Here is a 25,398-nt window from a genome sequence, read left to right on the forward strand (position 1 = left end):
TCTCGCAGTCGCCCTCGACTTATTAATGTCCTCCCTGAACTTCTTTACAGCTGAGAACGGAGCTTTACCCGTCGATCTTTTACGATAATCTCTAGCTTCAAATTCAGCCTTCCTCTTCTCCTTTCCAAGTTCTTCCGCCTTGCAGGCTCGTTCGACTAGTGTTACGAATTCTTTTATTTCCAAAATACCCATTAGTAGCTTTAAATCTTCATTCAATCCTTCCTCGAATCTTTTGCACATAGCAACCTCATCAGCTACACACTCCCGGGCATACCTACTGAGTCTTACGAATTCATGTTCGTATTCAGATACAGTCATACGGCCTTGCTTGAGTTCCAAGAACTCCTTACGCTTCTGATCAATGAACCGTTGGCTAATAAATTTCTTTCGAAATTCCGTCTGAAAGAAGTCCCAAGTTACTCGTTCGTTTGGGACTATGGAAATCAGGGTCCTCCACCAATAGTAGGCTGAGTCCCGCAACAAGGATATAGCACACTTTAGACATTCATCGGGTGTGCATGACAGTTCATCAAACACCCGAATGGCGTTATCAAGCCAGAACTCGGCCCTTTCAGCATCATCAGTAACTATGGCCCTGAACTCCTCAGCCCCGCGCTTCCTAATCAAGTCTACAGGTGGCTTACTCAGCCTCACAGGATCAGTAACTGATGGCATTACTGGCTCCGGGGGTGGATTATTCAAATTTGGGAATTGTTGGACAGCCGGATTGGTTCGGGCATACTGCGCGACCCATTCATTCATCATGGTAAAGAAGGCTTGTTTAGCCCCCTCACCTTGATTATTCGCGGATGACTGAGGTTCAACAGGCGGCGTCCCTTGTGCAGGAGCAGCCGCTACACTTTCAATGTCATCCGCCAAGGTTCTCTCTACACCGGGATCCATTTACTAATCAAAACATAAATTTTAACTGTCAGAAGTCATCACACAGTTAAACATTAACATTCGGCATGTATAGCTAGACTCATACGTGCTATGGTAGTCCTAGAACCGACTAAACCATAGCTCTGATACCAATAAAATGTAACACCCCGAACCCGAAACCGACACCGGAGTCGAACACGAGGTGTTAACTGACTTTAACCCCTTATAAAATTTATTTTCCAGACACTGCCCAATCTGTGTACTAGTCGTTTTAAAAATCATATCTTGAGTTTCATAACTCGAAAATCAGTTTTGTAATTTTTCCCAGAAACTAGACTCATGTGTCCATCTATGTATTTTTTTCTATAATTTTTGGTCGGGCCAATTAGTACAGTTTATTAGTCAAAGTCTCCCATGTTGCAGGGGTCAACTACACTGACCTTTGCCCATTACGACCTGGATATCTCCCTACACGGGGCTTCAATACTGATGTCGTTTGTTTCTATGAAAACTAGACTCAGAGAGGAATCTGTACATATATGGTACGACCCCTAATTATCTCTGGTTAATTTATATTGAATTTCCAAAGTCAGAGCAGGGAATCCAGAAACCGTTCTGGCCCTGTCCCACAAAAATCTGATTATCTCTTAATATACTGCCCATATGATCTTTTTGTTACTTACTCATGAAAACAGACTCATCGAGCTTCGATTACATAATTTATTCATCAATTAATTCCACTCCTACTATTTTTAGTGATTTTTCAATCTCATGACACTGCTGCTGCCAGCATCTGTTACGAAAGTAACTAGGTCCATTTCATGCCTACCCTTGATCCAACTCAATCGAACATTCGTGCCATTTTCGCATGGCTTAAAGTTTACATGCCAAAGTTCAAACACAACGTAATAGCTTATACATGCCAAAATGTTCTTCTAAGCCAACTAAGAAGAAAGTACCAAAACTTGCTATCCGGTGTGATGACTTCGATGACGGCCTGACCCCGCAAAAAAAAATAGATGAGTCCAAGCAACCTATAATGGGTGACAAGGAAACACCGAGTGAGTTTATAACTCAGTAAGTCATAAGCAATGCACTACCATCCATCAATAACATTATCACAAGAGGAAACAAAATAGAACGAGACAATTTACTCCATCCATACCGAACCATACCATAGTTCCTCCAACCTATCGATTCAGTTTCATATCAATTCATGCATTCACATTCCATATACTCATCAATAGGACATTGAAGCATTTTCATAAATCAATTTATTTTCGTTACAATCAAACGACTAAACGGCCTTTCACCCATCCTACGATAAATTTTATGTACGTGACTTCAAGTATATTTGTCACATAGGTTCAAACTTACCGAGCTCAACACCAAGTATAAGCATAGCACCTATTAGCCATGTACTCAAGACACTTACCCGATCCGCTGTCCGCGATCGACTCAATAGTGTCGCACACATAGTGTCCATAATGATTCACGAATGTATATTGAGTCCGCACACTCAGTGCTATATAATCAACTCGCACACTTAGTGCTACGTAATCAAATCGCACACTTAGTGCTACATAGTCAAACTCGCACACTTAGTGCCGCATGGTCAATTCGCACACTTAGTGCATCATATTCATTTCGCACACTTAGTGCAACATAGTCAAATCGCACACTTAGTGCTGTACAATTTAATCCCGCGCACTTAGCGCCAATCTCATGGTCATAAATGGTTATACCCGCACGTTTAGTGCCGAGATCAACAACTCAGTACATCTTACCTCTTTTCTTTTCATTCAACAATTTCATCATCACATACGTTCATGCATATATATATATATGTTTATTTATTCATTCCATTCAGCATCAATACATAAACATTATGACCATTTGAAATAATACCAACTACATGCTTAATGACTTACCTTGTGTTGGGTAAGACGGTTCCAACTCGGCTACTCAGTGATCTTTTCTTTGCCTTTATCGGATCTAGTTCCCTTTTGCTCTTGAGCTTAAGTTCAACAAAATTTAAAATAGTCGTTAATCGACTATTCAAGTATTACTTTCAGAATAATATATATATTGATTTGACTTTCACACACATAGATTATAGTAAGCTTTATAATAATCAATAAATAACTCATTGGCAAATTTTCATTAATGTTTACAACAAAATCACATATTCACTACGAGCTGTTTTCCTGAGCAGTAGTCGCTAAATTGTTTATAACTGGAGCTACAAAACTCCAAATCACTAGCCGTTAATTTTCCCTGAATATAGACTCGTATATCTTCCATCCATAAAATTTTCAGAATTTTAGGCTTGGCCAATCAATACCAGATTTTTCTTAAAGTTTCCCCTGTTTCACTGTTTGACTATTCTGACCACTCTTCACTACGAATCAAATTTCTCATTTTACAGAATTCAAAATGTGTTTTATTTGATCTCATTTGAAACTAGACTCATTAAGGAGTCTAAGCATATAAATTTTATCTTATAATCATTTTTGTACAATTTATAATGATTTTCTAAAAACAGAACAGGGAATCTAGTAGTCATTTTGACTCAGCCCCACAATACTTCAAATATCTCAAGATCGGTAACTCTTTTGTTTTTATAGTTTCTTTTGTAAGAAAATAGACTCTTCAAGCTTTAATGGAATAATTCACTCAGCTTCTAATTCAACTCCTACAAATTATGGTGATTTTCCAAAATCACCTTACTGCTGCTGTCCCCAAACAGATTATTACCAAATCAAATACTAACATTAGCATTTCACCTTAATAGCTAGCTTGCCAAGCCTTAATTTAACATATAATTCACACATATCACATTCAGCTATATATACATTTATCATATTTCCATTTCAGCATATATAACTAACATTTATTCCGAAATTTTAATATCTAATTGCTTATAAACTTTCTTCGGATGTCGTCGACTAAATGATCGACTACTCAACTACTTTCGATTTTCCCCGATCTAAATCCAATTCCTTGGTTTCTTGATCTTAACATATTCAAATAAATCTCATTTTAACATATTTTCATTCAATTTAGTCTAATAACGCATAAATGGGTAAATTACATTTTTACCCCTAATATTTCGCACTTTCACAATTTAGTCTTTATTCCACAAAACACAAAATACACAAAGTTTGGTCACACTCCTTAAGGGCCGAATCTTCCTAGTACCCATATAAGTCCATACATTTCATTTATTTCACCTTTGAGTCCTTCAAAAATTTATTTTTGTAATTTAGCCCTAACTACTCAAAATCACCAAAAACTTCAACACAAAACATATTAATCTTTAACATATCTTTCACTTTTCATCAACAACTATCAAAAAGCTCAAGCACTCATCAATGGCAAAACACAAAATCATCATCAATCCACAAAATTGAACCATGGGTTTTTAGAACTCAAGTCAACTACTAAAAAATGCATGCATCTCAAGAACAACATCAAACATACCTTAGTCTAGCAAACCACCATAGCCGATTTTCTCAAGCTCTTCCCCTTCCTTTCTTTCCTCTATTCGGCCAAAGGTGTTCAAGAATGAACACATTTTTTTTTGTTTTCTTTCTTCAACTCACGGCAACAAGGGGGGTATGGATGAGACCATTTTTTTTTCATCACCCTTCCTTTCATTGTTTAATTACCATGCTCTTTATTTTATTTTTCTTAGCATACATCACTAGCATAACATGTTGGTGACATGTTTCCACCCATAGCATGGCCAGCCACTATGCTTTAATTTGGCTAATTTGACATGCAAGGACAAACACTTTCCCACATATATTAATGGGCCACTTGAACACTTGCCTAGCATATTTCTAAATTGTCTCACATAAGTCCCTACTAATAAATTCCACATACACTGACCAAATTAAAGTATGGAACTATCACACAAGCATTTACGCACATCATAAACACAGAATATAATCTTTAATTATTTATAAGACTCGGTTTTGTGGTCCCGAAACCACTTCCCGACTAGGGTCAATTTTGGGCTGTCACATGAGTAGATCGCCTCTTTGGATTTTTGTCCAAAATGATGATTGAACAAAAGGACAAGATATGGCGTTGGTGATACAATTTTGAAAAAATGATCAATATAAGAAGGAGTTATTCTCAAGAAAGGGGAAATGATATTTTGTATCCATACAAATATAAAAAATGCTCATCTGGCTATAACACCCGAAGAGTGAGGTAGCAGATCGAACAGAGGAAAATTCAATTATGAGTTGCAATGAAGAGCTTTTTGTCCCAGAAAGAATAGTGGGAGTGGCATTGGAATTATAGCGGGGCAAGCTTGCTGAGCAGAATATGATTGTTTCTTCGGGATACTTTATCAAAATGCTGGTTGAGCTGATGAACAATGAATGATGATACCTTAAGGGTTAAAAAATGGAATCATTCGCATTTCTGCATGCATATATCATTCATATCACATTTAGTTAGGAGCATTGGATTCATTTCAATCATAGCATCCTAAACATTTGGCATAAACATGTGCATATAAAATTGAATCTACAAGACATGTTCCCTAAAGGACAGTGTAACGACATTGGTGAAGTCAGAATAGATCAAAGATTACCAACCTTATCTCCCTAAAGTTGCAGTGGAATAGACCAAAGACGGCAAATCTTATCTCCATGTATCGGCAATGGAGCATATTTAAGCCATTAGCCTTATCTCCCTGAAGTTGCAGTGGAGCAGGCTCAATATACAAGTCTTATCTTCTTGAGGTAGAAAGGAAGCAGACTGAAGACTGAAGATCTTATCTCCCTAAGCAGTAGTGGAGCAGATCGAAGATGATGAATCTTATCTCCATGTATTGGAAATGAAGCAGATTTTAACCACTAGCCTTATCTCTTTGAGGTAACAAGAGAGCAGGTTGAAGATTGTGGTATTATCTTTCTGAGGTAGCAAGGAAGCAGACTGAAGATTGAAGATCTTGTCTCCTTAAGCAGTAGTGGAGTAGATCGAAAGAGGCGAATCTTATCTCTACGTATCGATAATGGAGCAGATTTAAGCCACCAGCCTTATCTCTCTGAGGTAGTAAGAGAGTAGATTGAAGATTGAAGTCTTATCTTCCGAGGTAGCAAGGAAGCAGACTGAAGATTGAAGATCGAAGCAGACTGAAGATTGAAGATCTTATCTCCCTAAGCAGTAGTGGAGCAGATAGAAAGAGGCGAATCTTATCTCCATGTATCGGTAATGGAGCAGATTTAAGCCCCAAGACTTATCTCCCTGAAGTTGCAGTAGAGCAGGTTCAAGATATAAGTCTTATCTCCTTAAGCAGTTGAGGAGCAGATCGAGGATGGTGAATCTTATCTCCATGTATCGGCAATAGAGTAGATTTAGACCACCAGTCCCATTTCCCTAAAGTTACAGTCGAGATTCAACAAAATCGGGCAAAATTAGCCATATTTGAAGTCTTTGCTAAGCAAAATAGGGCAAAATTAGCCCTATTTGAAGTCTTTGCTCTATTCTCGTTACACGACAATGAGAAAAGAGGGGCAGGTATAATAAGCCCATTTTGTCCGAGCCCCTTAAAAAAATAGAAATTAAAAAAAATAAAAAAAAATAAATTAAAATAAAAACCAATAAGAGTTCATCATCAAAGTCCATTTACAAATCACTTATAACCCAACGATAAAAGCCCAAATAAACCCAACCCAAACATTAAACCCAAATCCCAGCCCAAATGAATTAACACCCCAATAAGCCCAATCCCAGAACTAGTCCAAACAGCTCGGGCAGGTGAAGCCTCTGGAAACCCCAAGTCACCAAACTGTTACTCACACGCACTGCAGCCTCCCTACGAGTGGCCTTCCTCTGTACAGTCGAACCTGCGAGAAGAAGCAGACTAACAGAATACACAGCAAATTACAGCAAGGAAATTTGATTTTCCTATTTATTTTATTCTTATTTTTCAGCTATGAAAGCCAACGAATGTAATCTGTCAAAACTTACGTATACTTAATATCAGAAAAGGCATTTCAAAAGCAATTTTTAAAGGTGATTTTTTGTTTTATAGTTTCTTTAATTTTTCGTTGAATCTTCTCATTTTCCTCTTTCAATTTTTCGCCATTACATTTTAAAACAAAAGAGAAAGGGACATGCAAAGTCTTACCCTGCAAATCTACCATAGATTCCTCTTTGCTTCGTTGAAACTGAAGTTGAAAAAGGGATCTCAAGGCTGCAAACCATCCCTTCAAGGCTCAAATACGCCGGTCGCTGATTTTGGTGGTAGATCGGTGTTAGAGCGAAAGGGGGGTTAGGGTTCAGCTATAAAGGAAAAGGGGAGGGGGTTGATTTTCTTTTTTTTTGTTCCTAAATGGCTGAGTGTGTTAGCTTTAGGTTTTTTTTAGTGTTAATTATGTGTATAAAATGGCACCGTTTAGGGCCTGTGTCAATGGCCCCAAAACGGAGCCGTTTAAGCCGACCCGCACCAATCCAACCCAATTGCCCCTAGGATCCGCGCATTTATGCGGAGAGGGGGTATTTGCACATTGGCCCCTCCCTTTCGCACTGACTTTCAATTGAGCTACATTCATTTTTTTTTAATTTATTCCTAAAACTTGCATATGAACGCAATTTAGTATGCACCAAAGCACCGCGTTTTGAGATCTGGAATATTTCCAGTTTTAATCATTGGACCTTTGCGCGAATTGTACTTTAATCATTATTTTAGTTTTAGTAGTTTATTTTATTTATAAATTATTCCTTCTATTTTAATTCTATTTTAATTGAGTTTTCTATTTGTATAACTTACTATTTTATAATTCATTTAATATTTTATATATATGTGTTGAGTTATTTTAATAATTTTGCTTTGTTTTTATTTGTATAATTATTTTGAAATTCTTTTTTATATCATATTATTTTAACATTTTGTAGAATATTTGGTTTAAATATTTTTTTATATATTTGTACATATATTATTTTAATTGAGTTTTCTATTTGTAATACTTATTTTTTAAAAATTTACTTAATATTTTTTTAAAAATTGTGTTGAGCTATTTTTAATAACTTTACTTTGTTTTTATAAAATCATTATTTTAAAGTTCTTTTTCATATCATACTATTTTAATATTTTATGTAATATTTTGTTCAAGTGTTTTTATATATATTTGTACATATATAATTCATGGTAAAATTAATTTGATCCTATATACATATTTAATCCCATGTTATTTTTACATATAATTACTTCTTAATCTATTTATGTATATATATATATGTTTTTTTAAAAACCTATTATGTACCTAGTTTATTTCCTAAGATCATATTTTATACCTTTGTTATCCTTTCATATTTATGCATTATTTAAGTTATCTTTTATTGTGTATATTGTCAATTTTAAATAAATGTTTTTTTAAAACATTTTGCATATCACTTGATTCCAATGTCTGCATTTTATAACATCTATTTTAATGATTATATGTATATTCCTAGTTTTTTATGTAAATTATTTCAAATTCTAGAATGTGTTATTTGTGTATCAATTCATCATTTTTTAAAATTGTTTTGTATCATACTGGCTTCTAATTTCTATTTTGTTTTGTACATTTAGTATTGATTGTTTTATATTATTCCATATATTATTGTTGCATGTTATTTATTTATTTTTGTATTATTATATCAATTGTTCTTCGTCCATGCTTGAAAAATTTGGTTATTTTTTTCTTGGATTAGTTATATGTAATTGTTTGTTTTGTTAGCTGATTAAATAAGGTTATATTATCTTCGTTCACCAAGTATTGTACTTTATTTGTGCACATTATTCCATGTTTATTATTTCCCTTTTCGTTTACAAATGTAGCTTTGTAATTTCCAACTTTTTAAAACTAATTATTCCATCTTACTTCAAAGCAACCTAATGCGTTTTGAGCTAGTTTTACAAATTTTCATTTAAAAATTCCTTAAAACGAAGGCAATGTTTGATGTTTGAAAATTCGGGGAATCGTGTCCTATCGTGCTAGTTTCGATTTCCCGTGTAATGCCCCGATTTTTGGGCCTGAAAGTACTGGGCCTTGAGTCTGGGTTCGGGTAGGAGACGGCCCGAATAAATGGGATGATTTAATTTATTATTATTATTATTTGGTATGTTTAGTTAGTAATTAAATAAATTATGGGGATTTATAGTGTGGCAAAAGTCCTGGGCTCAACCCAGGGCTCTGGCAAAAATTTGAGCATTTTTTTTATTCTTAAAGGGATCTAGGCAATGGGCTTTATAACTGGTTTGGGATGGGATTGGACACAAATGAAGTGCCTATTGCCTTTGACAGAAGCGAATAAGGCTTATAAGTAAATGCAGTCTTTTTATTACAAAAAGCGAGGTTGTGTCGCAGCGGCAAGCAGTGTGGCTGAGTGCTCTGAAGGTCGCAAGTTCGAGTGGCGTGGAAGGCGAAATTCCCCTTTTATTTTTAAGCGGACCGGAGCTTCAGCAGGTAAGGTTTAAAATTAATTGTGACCGTATATTAGTAAAGAAAGCAGTGTGGTGCAATGGCCAGCAGCACGGGCAAAGGCGCAAGGGTAGACGGAGGCCTGGGTTACGAGTCTCACATTGCGTACAGAAGGCTTGGGTTTTTGCTGCTCACGTGGGGAAGGAGTTGAAGTCTGATCCGGACTCTCCTGGCAGCATGCTGAAACGGTGCAAGGGGTGGATAAGGATGCTGCTGCTTATCGGTGGGGGAGTTTGAGCTGATGAGGGGATTGGGTAAGGATGAGATAAGGGAGGAAATTTAGGAGCTGCTGATCAAGGACTTGGGTGTTGGCCGGTCAAGGGTTTTTTATCATAGCCGAATCTCTACTCTTTTCTTTCTTAAAAAACTGAAAACCTTCATACCTATAGTATAGGAAGCTGAACCTTTGGCTACTTGAATCTACTTCTTCTCGTAACAACGGTGGATTGGAGTTAAGATCATAGATAGGAGCACTTTTATGGGCCGAACAATGATTGGTAAGTTTGTCGAATAACTTCCGTTAATTATTTATGATTTAAGATAAAAGTCGAAACCCCTTAAGGGTGGCTAACGTTTGGACTAAGGGTGTTGGCGCCTCTTTCTTTTTCATTGTGTAAGCGATAACGTGGACAAGGCGGCGTGCTGTGGAGGGTTTGAAGACTGATTCGGATTGGATCTCTAGATCTAGTCCATGTTTCGACAGAAAGGTAAGAACTTTAGGGTCTAAGGCAATGTTGGCCGAATATGGTAAGGGGACTAGTACGTAGTTGTTTTTGATATGTAGACTGACGTTTAGTAACTCGATTGTAGGCAACACATGTGTGGATCTCGCCAGCGTATCGTTACTGATCAGGTGTGTAAACGACACCTGTAACAGCCCAATTTGGACCCTAATTGGAACGGTGGTTTCGAGACCACGAATCCGAGTTAGAATAATATTTAAATATTATTTTCTATGTTTAAAATGTGTGAAGTTGCTTTTGTGAAAGTTTGGTTTAAAAATTTTAGTGTTTGGAGGTCGATTGATGAAAAAGGGTTTAATCGCTTAAAATGAAAATTTTAAGGGTTAATGTATAAAGGCCAAATTATGATTGTTTTTATATTATGTAACATTAAGGTTGCAATTTGGCCATAAATAGGAATTAGTGGCCAACCAATATGCATGTTCAATTAGGTAAGTGATTTGAGTTTGGTTTTTGTTAATTTTTACACTTTTGAGATAGTTGCTTTGAATACTATAAAGCCCATGTTTGAAATTTTGAAATTGATGATATATTCATGGAGTGTCATTGTTAATAGTTTGATGAAATTTATGTTTGATGTGAGAAAATAAAATAAATGTGTTAGATTAACATTTTGGTATTGGGATTTTTGGTAATTTTGAGCATTTAGGGTTAAATTGAAAAAATACTAAATTGAAGGACTAGATTATGAAATTAGTGAAATGGGAGGATTTATATAAGCTTAGTGAACATTCGGCCCTAGCATTGTATATGCAAATTCTTCATATTTTGTATTTTGAGAAAATTGGATTAAATTGTAAAAGTGCATAATGTTAGGGGTAAATTGGTAAATTGCTCAATCATGTGTATTTGGACCTAAATGAATGAAATTCTATTTGAATGAGATTAATTTGGAAATTTTTAGATCAAGAACCAAAAAGATCGGACGTGGATCGGGGAAAATAAAAAAATCGTTGAGTAGTTGAATTCAACTGTCCGTCGATATCCGAGGTAAGTTATTAAGTAAATATTTATTGTTGGTTTAAATAAATATAATTTATATATTTGTGTGAGCCGAGTTGGAATATATAAAATCTTGGTGTTGCCGAACGCAAATAAGAATAATAAATATGAAAATTTCACTAAGCATGCGAGTTTGGTTAATGAGCACTAAGTGTGCAAGTTTTGATTATCGAGCACTAAGTGTGCAAAGGAAAATATTAAGCACTAAGTGTGCGATTTCATGGCTTTTCTAGTTAAACAATAGCACTAAGTGTGCGAATACAACGGGTGAAGGAAAGGATCAGACGATCTAATTATCAAATGCAAGAGTAATAGTGTAATATTTATGTTCGTAATAATGCAGGTACGTAATCAAACCTTTGTGGTTGATATTATTGAACTTGAAATTATATGGTTGGTAGTAATAAATATAATATGTATGATAGATTTGGAAAAATGAGAGATGGATGAGTTGAAAAGAATAAAATAAATAATAATAATAATAAAATGATATGATATATATATTATATGATGTTTGATTATTTATTTTATATGTGAGTGAACATTCGACTAGGTATTAAATGGTAAGATGGGAAGTGTTAAGTAATTTTTTTTTAGAGTTTATGTATATTCGAATATGTTAGGGATTAAACTTGATTGATTGATAGATATATTGGTAGTCAAGTTTGGTTGAATATGTGATTTTAGTAGCAGGACTTGGTTACTCAAATTGAGCTATTAATGTCTTTTAAATTGTTCAAATTGCTTATAACTTACTAAGCTAAAATAGCTTACTTTGAGAATGTATTTACTTGTCTTAATTTTATAGATTTTGGAGATTGTTACATGCTCGGGATCATCAGTGAAGCTCATCACACTATCGTCTATATTTTGGTACTCTTGAAAGCTTAAGTTTAAACTTATGGCATGTATAAGCTATTCTATCTTTTGAATCCAATATGAATGAGAAATGTATTTAAGCCATGCGAAAATGGCTTAGTTATTATATGTTATGCTTGGTTTAAAATCTTCTTGGTTAGATGTTTTGATATGTTTGGTTTGATGGTTTAGTTGCAATTTTAATCCATTTGATAAGTATAGATTATAATTTGCATAATTGATATATATATATATATGTTCGGCTATAGGGTGTTAATTAACAGAACATATATACTTTTAAATTTGCGCATATGTCATTGTGGATATATGAATTGATTGAGTTATATCAAGTTATTATGATATTTGGATGTATTAATATGCTATTATAGGATGTGAATTATTCTTAAGATATAATTGGTGTTTTAATTATTTGGTTATACTCTACAAATGATAGATGATATGGAAATTAATACACTAGTGGTTGGTATGTGTTCTTAAAATTAGTTATATTAAAATGGTCAAATGCGTATGGCTTTGTAATTAGCAAATAGGCATGTTTGGTTTTTAAATGAACTGCCAAGTATGTTTTATTTTATTTTATTTTTCTTTATAATAGCCAATTTTAATGTTGTACATGATTTGAATAGTAAGTTATGTGAAATGTTTTATTTGGTTAAGTAGTACATGTAAATAATTATGAAGTCAAAGGTTTAATATTTGATTTGAATTCGTTTGAACTTGGGGATTATAATTCGTGCATACAGTGTGATTAATAATTTAATATATTTTATTTTACGAATAAGATCTATGGAATTATGTGAATGTACGAATACTATGTTTTTCTTCGGTAATACATCGTAACCCCGCCGGCGATAGACGTGAGTTAGGGATGCTACAACACCCACTCATAGACTAGATCGGCAAAAGCCGAAAACCCGAAATGCCGAAAAGTCGGCATTTGTGAACTTACGAGCGTGCGAGCGCTCATGAGGTGGTTTGTTTGTTAATTTTGGTAATCATAAGCGGTAAGAGTGCAGAGTGCGCAATTTCGTGCACTTCGGTATATTTGGGCTTAATGGGCCGAAAACGGGATAGTGGGCCAACGGGCCCAATTCGGTAAAAACGCTCGGTAAGTGTTTCTGTTAATGCGTTAATGGTTATAATATGTGTGTAAACTCTAGAATAGTAAATTTTACTAAAATACCCCTAAGTATGAAAATTACCATTTTACTCCTAGGTGCAAAATGACCGTTATACCCCTAGGGTTAATTTTGACATAAATGCATGATATTCTGATTCTGTTTGTTGTATGGCATGACATGTATATCTGTTGCATGGGATCTGGGTTATGTTATGGAGGAAGAACTCGTTCTGGTGGCTGTGCCACATATTCTGATATAAGCAGCTTTGCTGCGGATTATAGTTAGTGTCGTAACCGGTGCTAACACCGTAAGTGTGGGGATGGCGTGGGTGATTTATTCCCCACAGGAAGTGTAGGGATGGACGGAGGCAAGTGCAGGGTTGGATGGGGTTATCATGCATTAATCATATGAGACTGTTTTGTTATGGGCCAACTGTATTGAAATGGGCTCAACGTGTTAATATGGGCAAGGCCCAATATATCTCGACTTGTAATAGGGCTATGGCCCAGATTGATGCTGATATGGGCTAGGCCCAGTATACTCTAATATTGTAAGGGGCTATGACCCAGATTAATATTGATATGGGCTAAGGCCCAGTTAACTCTGATTTCTGAATAGGGCTTAGGCCCAGTAAAGCTTGAACTGATTTGGGCTCTAGTTGAGATACTTTACACACTGAGTTTTTCAAACTCACCCCTAAATTTTATCCATGCAGGTAACTCTCAACCATAGTGGACTTGGAGCTGTAAGGGATTCGGAATAGCCACATGTTTTGCAAGCTACATTTTCTCCTTATGACTTGATTAGTTTTATTTACTTTAATTGCTTTTGGGTTTTAAGTTGTAATAAGGCCGCTTTAATTATTTTTAATTGCTTTTAATATGTTTTGTTAGCTTAGTTATGATATTGTTTTAGATGTTTGAAATTGAATAGCTCTAGGGCGCATTTTCAAAAGAAGGCAAAAGAATTACCTGATTTCAAAATATCGTGAAACAAGAAAAAGCTTCCGCAACGGAAACGTTTTCAAATTTAATAATCTTACTCGAATGGTTTTAAACGAATCAGTTGTCCTAAACAAACATCCAGTTAACGTGTGGCAATGGTTGTGTGCATGTCTAGGAGTGGATCCGTGGAGAGCTTGGTACTTAAGCAGTCTAATAGACTCACCTCCTCTTTTCTGGCGTCTTACCTAGTGCACAGCTTCCATTCACTTTAACTTAAAACGAATTTATTCTTAAACACTAAGGAAAGATTTTAAATAAAACCTGACTTCACTAGTAACGTTCCATTGTGACACGTCAGATTCGGCCGTAACGTCTGGGCCGGGTTTAGGGTGTTACATCCCGTTTGTTCAAAATAATCAAATATTACTTTGGAATTTACTCGTGTTTTCTAAACTCGAAAATAAGGCAATGTTCATTGTTGAGAAATTCGAGGAATCGTACCCTACTGTGTTGGGTTTCGGTTCTTCGTTGGATTAAATAAGTAGGCATCCTTTTTTAATTTTCAACGTATGAGCTTTTGGAAGTCAAGAATTAATCTTGGTTTCGAAGGTATAAAGGATCGTATCCTATCATGCTGGATGTGCTACTGTACTCCTTCGAAATAAGAGAATTTTGACGACCAACTTGAGCCATTCAAATGCTTTAAAAGGAACCATACTTCAAAATATTTTTAAATCTTAGACATAAGGACAATACTTAATCAATTTGGTACCAATTTTGGGCGTAGTGAGGGTGCTCATCCTTCCTCATACGTAGCCGGCTCCCGAACTGGTTTTCTCAAACTTACATAGGCCAAAATTGATTTAAATGGAATAAAATGTTTTGTTAGGTGATCCAATCACACCTAAACAAAATGATTGGTGGCGACTCCACACTTTGTTTTAAAAATCAATCCTTTTTTTAATAAAAAATGGTTTCGACAATTACTATTTGTTTCTTCTAAATTTGGAGGATTTTGAATAATATTTAGATCTCGCAATATTCTTCTAGGTATATTATCTGTATTACACATAAAATAGTTGAAATATTAGTAACTAATTACAACAATAATAGTACATATAAAATAGTTGAAATATTTAACAAGATCAAGATTTAAATTATAATATTACATATAATTAAAAAATCATAAAATCTTACTACATCATGATTCGTAAATATCTTTATCCATATCCTGGAGAACCTATTGAAATTGTGTACTGGTACTAGGGATAATTTCATTTAAGTTTTTTTTTCTGGAAAAGAAAAAGTTTCTAATCTTTCGTCGATGTCATCTCTACTTCAATTGTCCATGTCAAATAAGACTCTAGAGGTGTTACGGAGTACAATGTGCCAAATCTCATTAGTTGGATCTTTCGAGTAAAAAACTTGTTTGACTTGAGAAAAAAATACATACAGCTCGTCTATCAATTATTGTCCAGTGTGAATTAATCGAGAGAAGTTCACCATTGTAAAACTAAATTAATCTTTTTAAATTCCATGAGCAGTATTAACATCAGCCAATCACATCGAAATAAGATAACCTTCCGTTTGCCATAGTAATCCAACTGAATAGTGTCCGTAAGAAGTCCATAATACTCCACATTTCCCTCAACAACATTACTATCCCTAGCACTAGCATAACTTGTAATTGAAGAATTAATAACTATTACACAATTTTCAGTCCTCTTCAATCTTTCGCGAGATTTTGTATGGAACCTGAATCCATTAATGAGGAAGGCACTATATCTTTTTACTAATCTATTCGGACCTTGGGAAAGCCATTTAACTTCTTCATTAACATCTTTTCCACTCTAAACCTATTGAATTGAAAGTAAATTGATTAATTATAATGTTATACGAAAACGTTATTATTTGTCATTAAAAGCTTCAGTTGCATACTGTCAACCCTAACCATTCATGAAAAGATTCTATGAATAACTTATGAACTTGTCGAGGTTGTAATCTTCAAGAGCGTGAACGATATCTCAAGACTTGTTTGTACTCATTATGCTAAAAAATGGATTACTTGGTTAGAAGATTAACAAATGAAAAAGATGAATATTTATCAAATTCTAAAACTTACTTTCATAATGGTTCACTACAGGAAAATAGGGCTTTAGTGGCGTTTGGACAAAAAATGTCGCAAAAATTATACAAACGCTGCAAAAAACTCAGCAATAGCTGCGTTTTTGGTCCAAACGCCACTAAAAATTGAGCAATAGCGGCGTTTGTGGTCAAAACGCCACTAAAAACTGAGCAGTAGCAGCGTTTTTGGTCAAAACGCCACTAAAAACTGAGCAATAGCGGTGTTTTTGGTACAAATGCCGCTAAAAACTTAGCAATAGCGGCTTTTTTAATCCAAATGCCATAAAAAGTTGATCTATAGTGGCGTTTTTAGTCCAAACGGCGCAAAAAGTTGAGCAGCCATTTTCGTGTAAGGTAACCACCACTCGTTTCGATTTGATCCAATTTAATTTTCATATTTTTTTCTTAGTTTAGTTTTGAATTCAATTTTATTTTTATATTTGAAACTAACTTTATTAAAAATATAAACTACACCATTCACTTAGCTATGAGAAAGATTCATTTTAGCTACTTAATTATGAAAAGTTACAAATTGATAACTAAACTATTTAGAAGTTTTCATTTAAGTTGCCAAGATATTAAAATCAACGTCGTATAGCTTTCTCTAAACCACTAATCCCTAAACCTTAAACCTTAAATTCTAAAAACATAAACATTAAACCCTAAACCCTAAAACCCTAAACCTAAAAAAATCATATGGATGTTGATGTGTATATATATAGATATTAATGTAAAAGCTTATGTTTATAATAAATTGTGGAAATAGTACTTAATATTGATTAAATTTATTTTTGGGTTTAGGGTTTAATATTTAAGGTTTAAGGTTTAAGGTTTAGGGTTTTATGGTTTATGGTTTAATGATTAGTATACTAAGTTTATTGTTTAGGGTTTAATTGTTATTTTAGGGTTTGGGGTTTAGTATTTTAAAGTTTGTTTTTGGGGTTTAAAATTTAGGGTTTAGGGTCTTAGTGTTTCTAGTTTCAAGGGTTAGGGTTTTAAGGTTAGGAATTTTGATAAAAATAATAAAAAATCAATTTATTTTAGGGTTTAAGTAAGAAATAATATTCTTCTTTAATAACTTTTGTACCTTGTAATATATATTTAAGGTTTAGGGTTTATGGTTTAAGGTTTAAGGTTTAAGGTTTAGGGTTTTATTTTGTAAAATTATTTCCGTACAAAATTATAAAATTTTATAAATTAGATATATTGTTTGAAACAAAACAAACTTAGTTTAATGGGAATTTAAGAAATAATTAAACTATTAAAATTTATTACTATCAAAGGCATTAGCTTAAACGGCGTTGTTTTAGGTTGCGTATCTAGTGGCATTAGCGGCGTTTTTTTAAAAACGCCACTAAAGATCGAGTATTAGCGGTGTTTTTTAAAAAACGCCGCTAAAGATCAAGAATTAGCGGTGCTTTTTCAAAAATGCCGCAAAAAGTTTAATTAAAACGTCGTCGTTTTATTTTTCAATTTAGTGACCTTAAATGTCAAGCATTAGTGGCGCTAGTGTAAAAACGCCACTAAATGTCGAGCATTAGCACCGCTATTGGGAAAACGCCACAAATATATATGGGCATTAAGCTTGACAACGTCATTTTAGCAAAAAGGCACCAAAAATGTTAGCGGTGCTACTGGGAAAACGCCGCTAAATGTCAAACATTAGTGGCACTATGGTAAAAATGCCACTAAATGTTGAGCATTAGTGACACTCTTGGGAAAATGCTGCAAATAAATATGGGCAGTAAGCTAGACGACGTCATTTTATCAAAAAGGCGCAAAAATCATTAGCGGCACTATTGGGTAAACGCTGCTAAATTTCAATCATTAGTGGTGTTATTATAAAAACGCCCGCAAAACATAATTTTATTTTAAGCAAAATGTCTCCATTTTTCTATGCTCGATTTTATCCCCACTCTATCCTCGAAATCCCTTATTGTTTTCTCCTAAAAAGTTTTCCCTAAATCCCTAAAAGTTTCTTCTCTAAAGCTTAGCAACATCTCTTCCACACGAATTATACCTGTTATAATCTGCTCTGAAGATGGAATCCTCGCCGTAATCGAACAAGGTAAGCAGTTCCTTAAGTACAACTATTATGAATTGGACAAAACAATAGTTAAGCTCAAACCCTCTTATTCCCATCAATCTATTCATTTGCAGCAAAACCCAAGTCTGCAAACTATCCCAAAGTCTCATTCTCTGTTATTTGCAGCCAAAGCCAACAAAAATATCCACCTTTTAATTCTTTGCTCAACTTTTATCGTAAAGAAGAAGTTCGTGTCACCAAAAAAGACAAGACTCAATTCATAGTTATTTATCATAGACTAATCCTCATTTGACATCTTCTGGTCTGAAATCTAAAACTAGAGGCAAGGTAGAAACATGATTCTCTTCTTTCTATTTTGCTTTACGAATTTTTCTTCGTTATGATTTCAAGTTTTTGTGTTTTTTCTCGGCAACCAAACAAAGGGTAACTTTAAGAAGACGGGATTTTTTTTTAAATTCATTTGTGCAGCTTAGAGATATATATTAACTTTGCTAGTTTTATCTGAAAAGGAGTGGCCCACCCAGCTTTGATTACTTTATATTTTGTTTTTATACTACTAAGCAAGTGGGATGTATTTTGTGAGAAATTAGTTTACAAGTCAAGGGCGAGCAACTTTTCCTTATCTTCAGTTTATTATAATCTTACTATTATTTTTTTTAAATGATAGAATAGAGATGATGATTAATTTTGGTTGAACAATCTTTACACCAATAATGCCTTCATTTTTAAATCTTGTTGGTGATTTTTATACAAATAGAGAAAAGCTCTGTAAAAACTGGTAACTTAAGTCAATGGCATTGGGGTCATCGACAAAGTCAAGGAGTTTTGACTCTATTTGGCATTGTACTTAAGCTTGTCATCTTATAAGATCATGCATGGAAATTTGGCCTCGTCACTCGTTATTTATAAATTAATTTAGGTGGATATCGTATGTTTAATGTATTATTCTTATTATATAGTAGTAGTAACAAGATCATTTATTATATTAATAAAAATAAAGGGTTGTTAGGTCAAGAAACATCAGGACCACAAGCTAGATTAAAGTTTGACCAACAACAAATAAAAATTATAAAAAGGAAAAGGAAAGTGGGTAGCAACTAAGGTGAACAACAACAAATAAGGGGTTGTTAGAGATATATATTAACTTTTCTGGTGGGGTTCTATTAACTTTGTTATGAGGTCCCAGTTTCCTGTTTCATTAAGCTTGTATGCTCCTGGTTCTATTAACTTATGTTACGTTGGTTAATGTAGGTACTTAGGTAACTAAATCAAATTTTCATGCGATAATAGATTGTCACTATCTTCCAAATGTAGTTAATTTTTTTGCTGTCCATGGCCTTAGTTTTTTAACAGAAATTAACAATTGACTTAAGGTGAAATGTTATTTTATGCCTTGAATAATTTTTAAATTTTAAATTCTTTATAGATCTCCATATTGGCTGGGTAATTCATCCAGAAAAAAGAAATTTGGTAATAGGTTGTTGTCATTTCACTTGTTTCCAATGCAGATTCTGCTTATTTTTCCTTATATATAGACTTCTCTTCCTATGCTTGCTTTCTTATTCAGTTGGTGTGATTTCGTGGTAGATAATTCATTTTGCAATCCTTATATTTAGCATGGTATTCATATCGCTCGTATTCCTGAATTTTTGGATAGTCTCATTAGGGGTATATTGATGTTGTATGTTTATTGAAAATTTTGGTTTCATTTGTTGATTCTATAGCTTCCTGATGAATTTGTTGGTGTTAGCAATACCTGTGGCTATCAAAATGAATATGACAATATTATAGCACCCTTACCAAGTATTGAATACAAGGTATAATGATGAAACACTTTCTCTTGTATGCTTTATTTTATTCCTCAATAGCATAACTTATGCATTTTTAAAAGTATTTGACAAGAGTGGCATCTTTGATTTTTATATGCTTAATATTTATTACAAGGATACTGCAGGGCAAGAAAGATTCAGGAGTCTTATTCCAAGTTGTATTAGGGATTCCTCTGTGGCTGTCATTGTCTATGTTGTTGCAAGTATGTTACCATCTCATACTCTATTTATTGTTCATTTCCTAAGTAAAATTGGTTGAAGTTTGCCTACTTTAATTTTAATGCTGTGGGCAGCCAGCCCTTCGTAAATACATCAAAGTGGATTGAAGAGGTACGAACTTAGCAGGGTAATGAGTTAATCTAGTTTACAACTGCTTTGGCTTTTGGCTGTGGTCATTAAGTTGGTGTGAAATTGTCGGTAGCCCTCTGCTGCATCTTCGTCGGCAGCCCTCTACTGCTTCTCCAGTTTTTCGCCATCCAGTTTTCTGTTATTTGCCATACTGTGAGGTTTTTACCCTAAAAAGTATTAGTGAATTAGTGTTGTCTGATTTTATTTTATTTTTTAAATTAAAGTTGTTGGAATGCATGGTAAATTGGAAGGTTGAAGCTATCCAAAACAGGACATGTTTCCTATGATTACCGTGTGTTAATGCTTGTTTAATTGGAGTATAAATGCTGTCCAAAATAGGGTGTGTTTTGGTTATAATGTGTCTCGCCCCTGCTATACATAGAATTATTTAATAATGGACTTGAAGAAATAATAGTTGTATAACTTACATAATATTTGTTTAGAGGGTTTACAAGGATAAATTTATAGATTTTATATGAATAGTAGTTAAATGAGTAACATAAATCATTCTGTCGCATAGAATTTAAACTCCAACTAGAATTAAATCTTGGCTTGACTTAGAGGTGTCAAAAAAATTATTATTAATTTAATATATTATTTTCAATAATATAAAATATTTATATATTTTAAAAATACTTTAATTTTATATTTTAAATAATTATTTTGTACTTTTATTTAGGCTTAATGCTCAATTTGGTTCTTGGACTATATTCGAACTTTTTATTTTAATATCTATATTTTTTGTCTCTATTTGATACTTAAATTATTATTATTATATTACCTGCTTAAACCCAACTTTTATAAAAGTTTTAAAAAAAATCAATTAGTATTGTTTAATTCAAAACCCAACTTTTATAAAAGTTTTAAAAAGAATCAATTAGTATTGTTTAATTCAAAATATGTCACGTGACATCTCTAACCATTTAAATTGAAACACTTAACATTCATGTTTATTGAAATATTTCAAAAATATAAAAATAATTTTAAAACGTTAAGATATTTTTTAAAATACCATCAACGTTGGCCGGTGTTCATCATCGTTGCACAAATTTTATTTTGAATTTTAATACACTTTTAAAAAAAAATCAAATTCTTATATAGAAATTATATTTTTTTTGCAATTTTTTAAGAATATTTTAGTTTTTCTAGATTTTTTTTTAAAATTTTCCAAAGTTACATCTTTTTCAATTTTTTAATTATGGATCTATTATTTTGAATTCTTAGAATGCTTTATATAGTTTTGGTGTTTCACAAATAAAATAAAATTTATTACATATTTTTAGAATATATATTTTTTTAAATTTGAGGTTTTTTCTTGTAATTTTTTTAAAATTTAACTATTTTTTTTTTCTATTTTTATAAATATTTGTGGTTTTTATATACTATTTTGACTTTTCAAAATTTACATTTATATATTTTTGAAATTTAAAAAATAAATATTAAATTATTTGAATTATTTATATGTTATATTTTAATTTTTTAATTAATATAATTTACATAATATAAAAAATAAAAAGAAAGTGATGTGATTCATTTTAATAGCTTCACATGCTAATTTTTTTTCCTAATCGTATGAATTAAAATATATAATGAAATGGTAGTTTAAGTATTAAAAAAATTAAAATAAAAGAAGTGTTATTATTTGTGTAAAAAAATAAATTTAATTCATAAAAATATATATAAATTCAAAACATATTATAACCAAAACATAAATATATATTTAAATTTCATAACTTACATAACTTACATAATTTAAATAAATTTAATTTAATCCAATAATTTCCTTAAAAGTATTTAGTTTAAAGTTTAAATTTCATAACTTGCATAATTTCCTTAAAATTGTATAGTTTAAAGTTTAAATTTCATAACTTACATAATACATAAATATATATCATATCATAACTTACATAACTCACACAACTTACATAACTTAATAACTTATATATATCATATCATACCTCACATAACTTACATAACTCAAATAACTTACATAACTTACATAATACATAAATAGATATCATATCATATCATATCATATCATAACTTACATAATTTAATTATACTTATAAATAAACAACTTACTCGTGTAATTTATTGTCAAGTTTAGACTTCAAGAACTACGAAATGGATAGGAGTTGAATGAAATTGTCAAGGGTAAGCAACGACTATCGAAATGGAGTACAAAATTTTCTAAATTTTGCATTTCAAAATGCAAGCCAAGAGAATATGATTCTTTACCCGTGTAAGAAGTGTGGCAACATCAATTGGCATTTTTGTGAAGTTGTCTAGAACATCTAATTGTTGATGGCTTTATTCAGGGGTATAAAAAATGGATTTTCCATTGAGAGTGTACACCTAGTAGAACCTCTTCAACGATTAATCCGGCTTATCCTTATAGTGCTTACTATCAATTTGTTAGAGAAGATGATATGGAAGGTATGTTGTGGGATGCATTTAATATGTGCAATCATGGTTTACAATCGTTTCCACCTGACTTTGTTTCATCCGATGATTATAATCTTGATGAAAATACTTTTACCAAAACGGGAAGTGTACCTGATGAAGAGCCAAATGAAGAAGCGGCGAAGTTCTACACGTTACTTAATGAAATGAATAAAGAACTTTAAGAGGGATCAAAATTTTCAAAAATGTCCTTTTGCATTCATCTTTTTCACTTAAAATGTTTGAGAGGGTGGACCGGAAACTCTTTGACAATACTGTTAGAGTTTTTGAGAGATATGTTTCTGTTTGCTAAAATCCCTCATTCATGCAAATATATGAAGAAACTGATAAAAGATTTAGGCCTTGGGTACAACAAAATTCATAGTTGCCCAAATGACTGCATGTTGTATTGGGGTGATCGGAAAAACCAACAGTCTTGTCACATTTGTGGTAAATATCGTTGGATGAATAGAAATACAGAAGATGTGAATGAGGATGAATATGAGGCACAGTCAAGAAAGAAGCCAATAAAGATTTTGCGATATTTTTCGCTAATACCAAGGCTTCAAAGGCTTTTCATGTCGTTAAAGACAACCGAATCTATGACGTGGCATCATGATCAATGAATCGATGGTGGATTATTAAGGCATCTTGCGGATTCTTTAGCTTGGAAATCATTTGACAATAAATTTCCAAGTTTTGCAAGTGATCCTTAGAGTGTGAGGCTTAGGCTAGCATCTGATGGATATAATCCTTATAAAATCATGAGCACTTCGTATAGTACTTGGCCTGTAGTGTTTGTTCCTTACAATTTGCCTCCATGGTTTTGCATGAAGTAATCTTCGTTTATCTTATCTATGATTATCCCTGGAGAGAAAGGTCACAAAAATGATATTGATATTTATCTGCATCCACTTATTGAAGAGTTAAAATAGTTATGGGTAGGTGTTGAGACATATGATGTATTGAGAAAGGAGAAGTTTTATTTACGTACAGCTTTGTTGTGGACTATTAATGATTTCCCAGCTTATGCCAATTTATCTGGTTGGAGTACTAAAGGACGTTATGCTTGTCCTTGTTGTGTTGCGCAAACATGTTCGAAGTGGTTATATAATGGAAAAAATTCTCTTATATAGGGCATTGTCAGTGGTTAGATGGAAATCACAGATTTAGATTTCAGAGGACTCTATTTGACAGTACTGAAGAGTTTAGAGAAGCTTCTGAGTAGACCATTAGATCTGAAAACTTGTTCGTGTTGAAAAATATCAATTTCAGTTATGGGAAGATGAATCAACCACCCAACACACAAATAAAGAGAAGATCAAGGGATGAATCTGATGAAGAGGATGATCCTAATGAGGCGGACTTGTGGAAAAAAAAGAAGTATTTTTTTTAGTTGTCTTATTGGGAGCATCACATTTTACGACACAATCTTGATGTCATGCATATTGAGAAGAATGTTTGCGAGAACATCATTAGGACAATTTTGAATGTCGATGGAAAATCAAAAGATAATCTTCAGAGTTGACTTGATTTAGTTGACATGGGAATTCGGCGTGATCTTCATCCCCAAGTACTTTCAAATGGGAAATATAGATTGCCGCCTTCTATTTTTACAATGTCGAAGGAAGAGAAAAAAGTGTTTTGCATGGTGTTGAAGGATATAAAGGTCCTGGATACATATGCATCAAATATATCTCGATGTGTGAGTCTTAAAGATCAAAGACTATATTCCTTAAAATCACATGATTATCACATCTTGATGCAATATTTACTGCCAGTTGCTTTACGGTGCTGTACGTCAAAAAAGGTGACGTCCTGTATAATTGAACTATCCAATATAATGAATACTATTTGTGACAAAGTTTTGAATGTTGAAGAACTTGAGAAAGTACAAGATCGAGCCACTTTGACTTTATGCAATTTGGAGAAGACCTTTCCACCTTCCTTCTTCACTATTATGGTGTACTTGCTAATCCATCTCCCTCATGATGCAATAATTGGTGGATCGGTTTCCAATCGATGGATGTATCCTATAGAAAGGTGCTAATTTATTTGTAAAGTATTCATTCATTCACCACTATACCTTTAGTTACAACTTTTGATAATGTTGTATATTGTGTTTAGGTTCCTATGCAAATTGAAGTCTTATTGTCGTAATAAACGTTATCTAGAAGGATCAATTGCTGAAGGTTACTTGACAGAGGAGTGTATGACTTTCTGTTCTAGATATTTAGAAGATGTTGAAATAAGACTGAATAGACCAAGTAGAAATGTTGGGCTCATTGATCATAATTTGGCCGAAACTTATTTATTTCAAAGTTATGGAGAACCAATCGGTAAAGTTGAAATTGTAAAATTAGATGATAGATCTTGGATACAAGCACATCGATATATTCTTTTTCACCATGATTCAATTGAACCATTACGCAAGTAAGTTATAGAATTTGATAAATATTCATCTTTTTGATTTGTTTATCTTCTAACCAATTAAACCTCTTTTTAACATAGTGAGTACAAACAAATCTTGAGATCTTGTTCACGCTCCCGA

At 33.1% G+C, this 25,398-nt stretch overlaps 2 long non-coding RNA genes across 5 annotated transcripts; both read left to right on the forward strand.

Moving 5' to 3' along the window:
• Positions 1-9,261: 9,261 nt before the first annotated feature.
• On the forward strand, positions 9,262-12,138 carry LOC121212435 (uncharacterized). The gene is made up of 5 exons (XR_005907574.1): positions 9,262-9,865; positions 9,987-10,075; positions 10,179-10,221; positions 11,016-11,101; positions 11,922-12,138. It is a non-coding gene; the product is annotated as an uncharacterized lncRNA (long non-coding RNA).
• Positions 12,139-17,947: 5,809 nt separating this feature from the next.
• LOC107893844 (uncharacterized) lies at positions 17,948-20,729 on the forward strand. 4 transcript variants are annotated; one of them, XR_001683018.2, is made up of 4 exons: positions 17,948-18,249; positions 19,953-20,045; positions 20,183-20,260; positions 20,351-20,729. It is a non-coding gene; the product is annotated as an uncharacterized lncRNA (long non-coding RNA). The 4 variants fall into 4 exon arrangements; XR_001683021.2 differs by adding an exon at positions 18,342-18,555 and having other exon boundaries at positions 18,004-18,249; positions 19,953-20,260; XR_001683019.2 differs by having other exon boundaries at positions 18,014-18,249; positions 20,173-20,260.
• The last annotated feature ends 4,669 nt before the right edge of the window (positions 20,730-25,398 follow it).

This window comes from Gossypium hirsutum, chromosome A13, assembly GCF_007990345.1.
Source record: "Gossypium hirsutum isolate 1008001.06 chromosome A13, Gossypium_hirsutum_v2.1, whole genome shotgun sequence".
Classification (NCBI taxonomy): Eukaryota; Viridiplantae; Streptophyta; class Magnoliopsida; order Malvales; family Malvaceae; genus Gossypium; species Gossypium hirsutum.